Raw genomic sequence first — 6,087 nt, forward strand, 5'->3', positions numbered from 1 at the left:
TCAGAGTTTGGCAGGAAGTAATCCGAACGTTTCTGACCTTCGAAAAGCTGGTGGCGCCATAAATTCAAAAACTGGAAGTCATTAAACTATTCTTCAGCTTCATGATATGTATTTGACATGTTTGTTAATGGAGTCGGTGGCAGTGATTATCGCAGTTGATTGTTGACGTTTTGTTGATTCTTCCATTTGCGAAGATAATACAGACTTGATTCTATGACAGTAGGATTCACATTAGTTTTTGTTGGTGGGTGTAGGTAGACGACTTCATTGTAGAAGATTTGGGTTTGTTCTTAGAAGGTGATATCCCTTCCTCCTACTTAACTTTGATTGGGCCGAACATCTGATGAATGGAGGACGCTGCAGTGACAGCGGCTAGTAAGGGGAGTTATATAGAAGTCATATATTTGGAAGGTCTATTTTAGTCAATTGAATTTAGGTACTTTTGGTTTAGATTGCGTATGTATTTTTGGTATCAATATTTTTATGATCAATACAAAATGATTGTTTTAGTCAATTTTAATTATGGTAAGTTTGATAAATTGAATCTCTCTTTGTTTAGTCAAAAGAGACGTGTAATTTAGATGTATGTTTACTAGAATCGTTGTAATCTTTTATTTTAAGATAGCTCACATCTTTGTATACGAACATGTTGCATAAAAAAAATCAGTATGAAACAAGACATTTCTAATGGTTGTAAATCAATTTTAGCTAATGTATAACCAAATAGGATTATTAAATATATAACAAAGAAATATGGAATAAAAGAACAAATGCACACAACACATTTTTGGGAGATGATGAGACATTTATAGTGGTCATTAGGGAGGGTGGGGTCTATAATGACATTGTTATGAGTGTGGAGATTAGAAATACACTTTAAAAAAGAAAATGATTAGATAAGTGAGAGCTTATTAAAAGAATCTATTACAAACAACCATAAGCTCGAATTGAGACATTAAAGATCACAAAGACATATATCTAACCTACACCACACCTAACAAGAAATAGTATGAACAAAAACACATCTACCAATAATCCTAAACAACAACAAAACATTTAAGAGAGAGCCTAACATATTTAGTCGTCGTTTTCTTGATTAAATATGTTGATACATTAAGGTAAAATCTTAGTGACAAGTTTTCCTGTAATAGTTTTTCAAATTCTAATTTCATTTTCTTGTTCAAATATTGTAACAAATGAAGGCGATTGATCATAAGATAGAAATTTGAATCCAATTATATTTTTAACTTAATTAATGCACAATTAAATAGAGATTGCAAGAAAGTAAATGAGTAAAAAAGAAATATAGAACAAAAGAACAAACACATAACACATTGTTTACATAGATAAGTTCTTTCCAAAGCAAATCCACAAAAAAAAACTTTATATCAATATTATCTTGAAGAATAAATAAATGTCATATACATCCTTTGTTTTCTCATTTTCAGTGTTGCAATTTGACTTTTTACTCCAACTCATAATGTTAGAAATCTACAACTATAACTCATCGTTTTATGGCATTTTCATGCTCTAGATGAGGCATCAAGCACGATACCATATACAAACTCCCCTCTTCAATAAACCCAAGCATTTAATACATCAAAATTTAGGTTGTAACTCCATTTCTCACCTCTTACACATGAGTAACTAATTTGTTTAATTTTTCATACCTATTAAATTGTTTTTCAATATGCATTTTAAGTGAACTTAAAATTTTGATCATGTTTAAATATATATATTATATGTATTATTGTCAACTTTAGTTTTATAGATTGATACATCAATATTCTATTTTTTAGATGACCTCATATGATATTATCTTTACAAAATAATTTTACTTGTCTTCTCCAAATTTTTACATTAAAGACTATCCATAAGTCTTAGTTTTCCTCCAATGGGTTGTTAAAAACAAATTTAAGATATTTTATGACTTTGTTGATTTCCTTGAATAACATGTTCAAGCATTTTTGACCCTACATTATCTTTCAATTTCATTTTTGTTAACTTGGTCGCCTAACTTTTCCAAGAATAATCAATAAGACCTATTGCCTTTATGAGAACATGACTAAACAACAAACTATTGCACCTCTACAATCAATTTTTTAAATTGATATTTATTTAATACTATGGTGTACTATTTATTTGGTTTGGTGAAAGAATCTTCTAAAGTGTATGTCCCTTATCCTTGTGTAAATATCATCTTACAAATCTTAGTTCACTTCTCTCGTCCAAATACTTTCATTTTATTGTCCAAAATATTAACTTGTCTCCAATTCAATGTTGACAACAAACTCAAGATGATTTGTATGGATCCATTGATTGCCTTGAATAACTCCCATATCATATGTTCATACAATTTGTGGCATTTCTTCTCTTTTATTTTCATGTTTTTTACCTTGGTAAAGTAAGTTTTCCAAGAATGATTAACAAGACTTAGATTTATCTATGAGAGTGTGACTTAGCAACAAGTTGTCACACCTTTACGATCAATTTTCTAATTGATTTTTATTTCAACCTCTACCATTTGCTTGGTTTGGTATAACCATATTTAAAAGTGTATGTTCTTTATTCTAATGTGAATATCATCTTCAAATTTTATATTTTACTTAAATTTTATCTAGAAATGCTTTCAATTTGTTGTCCAAAAACCTTTTTGCCTCCAATATTCAATTGCCAAAAAATTGAGATGATTTTTATGGCTCTGTTTATTACCTTGAACCGTTGTCATGTCTTATGTTTATGTTATTAGTATCCTATATATACCTTCTCTTTTGGTATCATGTGTGTTTCCTTGGTCGAGTTATCTTTCCAAAAATTATTAACAAGACTTGTGTGTTTGTGAGAAGATATCTTTAGCAACAAACTATTGGACCTCTATAAATCAATTTTTTCAATTTTTAGCTTTGTTTCATACAATATCCGAGCATTTATTTGGTTTAGTATACTTCAATCATCCACAATGTGTTTCTCTTATCTCTATGTGAAACTTATCGTTACCTGAGTCAATCTTGATTAAGAAATCATGGAGAACTAGTTCATATGTCTAAATATGGTCAATATTGTTTCCTTAGTCTATACACATACATTACTATATTTTGTTGACTTACTTGTTGTTGACAACGATTTAATCAAATTCTATCTATCATTTTAGTGATCAAGTACTATTGATACACATTTAAAGATTGACCTAGTGAGTTCAATGCCCACATCTCAATCTACTAATTTAGTCCATGCTATTAACTAGTTTGTACCCAACTCAAGTTTCTGTTTTCCGAAAAAGATGATGATGTGTCAAATGTTACTAGGCCTAGCCATAAAATGACTTGAGTTGTGATTGTTGATTAGAATTTTATTTAAGGTTGTGCATGAGTTATTCTACAACTTTGAGATGTTGATTACTTATAAAGAGTTCCTAGTTTAAGATAAGTTGATGAATTCAATTGAATTTCAAATGAACATTATTTGATTGTAGACTAGTAAAATAATTTAGTTATGGTGAATTTTGGTAAGTTGTAGAGATTTTATAATGTTGCAACTTACCATGGAGAGTTCTAAGGTTGTCATTGATAAGATTCGACTATAATTGATTTAGATGATAAATCAGAAGCCCATTACTTTTTAAATAATTCATTAGATTTTATATGATCAGAACAAGTGTTTTCATGGGACTACTGGACACATTAAATGACAACTAAAATAAAAGCGATGTCTTCAAAAGTACTTAGAGGCACTGCAAAAACCTATAAGCAATTGAGTATTGATCTCTACTACTACAAGCCATAAATGTTATCTACTTATATATATGTATGTATGTATGTATAAAGTCTAACAATGTGAGTGACATATTAACTTATAATTTATAGTGATGATCAATATGAAGATGTCATTTATCATATAAAGTACATGGTATGTTAGTATTTCGGTATGGTCATGACATGGTTTCCTAATTATAGACCTTTTATATAGTAGTTTAATAGTTAAATGGTTCATATTAAAAAAATATTTTATGTACCAAATTTTTTGAGATTAATAAATTAAATTGAAGCAATATTAACATACTTTACTCTTGGTAGATTGAAGTAGCTAATTACAAATCTATTCAAGTCTCCACCTTGATCACCAAGCAATGTAGTGATACTAGAGGAGATATCCAAATTAGTTGTCAAGACCTCTATTGGAAACCTTGTTGGTTTGTGGTGACTGATTAGGGAAGTACTGTACATACTTCATAATTCTTTGGGGTTTAGGCCCTATTTTATCAGGATTTTAGGCCAACATGTATTAATTAATTATAAAGTGGCAAAAATACTTTTATAAAAGAGCTTAGGGTTAGGGATTTTCATATTGTGTGATGCAAAAATTGCTTCTTATGACAGTATTGAGCTGTAAGGGATTATGGAGTAATCAAGTTGTAATCACTGGATCGTAATAATATTGGACTTGTCGTTTGGTAGACATAGCCCAGGGATTGGGTGAAGCACGTTAAATCTTGGTGCCTTGTGTTTTTTTCTATGCAATTTATTATTTTCTGATATTGTTTATATTTGCATGTAATTGTTATCTATTTCTATGGTTAATCCTAACAAGTGGTATCCAAACCTAGTTGTTTTTCAGTTATCCTCTATAGGAAAGTCTCATAGTTGAGTGGGAGTGTCATGGTTGAGTGGGAGTAATTGTAGACGAGGGTAAGCTAAAGGTGGAGAAGTTTAATGGCCAAAACTTTCAGTTATGGAAGATGCAAATGGAAGACTATCTTTATCAGAAGGATTTATGGAAGTCATTGGAAGGAAAATTCAAGAAACAAGGATCTATGACAAATGAGGACTAGGAGATTTTAGATAGAAAGGCACTTGGAAGTATTTGGTTATACTTGGCACCATCGGTGGCATTTAACATTACAAAAGTGAAGAGAGTGAAAGAGTTGATGAAAACCCTAGCGAAATTTTATGAAAAGCCCTCTACTTCAAACAAGTTATTTCTCATGAAGCATTTATTTAATATGAAGATGGCAGAAGGTGGATTTGTTGCAGATCATTTAAATGAGTTTAATACTATTACTAGTCAGTTATCTTCTATGGGTATTAATTTTGATGAAGAAATTAGGGATCTCTTGATTTTATGTTCTTTGCCTAAAAGATGGAATGGCTTGGCAATGCTTGTGAGTGTTGGGCCCATTTACTGTTGCACCAAAAGCCATGACTGTTAGTGAACATGGAACACCACATAATTAACCACCTGTGGGCAGGGGAGCGCGTCGCATCACCCAACAATCTCCCCCTCGACGCGCATACCAGGTGCTTACACGGGTCGGGAAGGCACCGGGGAGATTTGAACCCATGACCAAGCCAAAACCAGGCTCTGATACCAATTGTTGGGCCCATTTACCGTTGCACCAAAAGCCATGACTGTTAGTGAACATGGAACACCACATAATTAACCACCTGTGGGCAGGGGAGCGCGTCGCATCACCCAACAGTGAGTAATTCTATTTCTGGATCTAATACCCTAAAATTCGATGATGTGATTGGTGTTATTTTGAGTGAGGAAACTCATAGGAAAACCTTAGGTGGATAGACATCAAGAAGTGATTTGAATGCACAAAGAAGAGGCAGAACGACTAAGAGAGCAAATAATTCTAGAAATCATGGGACATAAGGAGGAAAGTCAAAGGGAAAGAGGTCTCAATCTAAAGGATCAAGAGATTGCTAGTAATGTGGTAAACCAGGGCATAAGAAGAAAGACTGTTGAACTTGAAAGAACAATGAAGGAGATAAACCAAAAGGGAACAAGGAGGCAAATGTGGTAAGTAACAAATTTGAAGAGGATGCTTTGCTTCTTTCTTTAGAAAGTGTTGATGATTCATGGGTTTAGATTTTGGTGCTTCATTTCATGGTACACCTCATAGAGGTTATTTTATTGATTATGCCCAAGGGGATTTTGGGCTTGTTTATTTGGGGCTAATGAACCATGTCATATTTTTGGAAAGGAAAAAGTTAAGATTAAGTTGTAGAATGAGAATCATTGGCCACTACATGAGGTAAGACATGTTCTAAGGCTGAGTAGGAATTTAATTTCAGCAAGAAAACT

This window comes from Cupressus sempervirens, chromosome 9, assembly GCF_028749045.1.
Source record: "Cupressus sempervirens isolate cs-2001-9-10 chromosome 9, ASM2874904v1, whole genome shotgun sequence".
NCBI classification, from domain to species: Eukaryota; Viridiplantae; Streptophyta; class Pinopsida; order Cupressales; family Cupressaceae; genus Cupressus; species Cupressus sempervirens.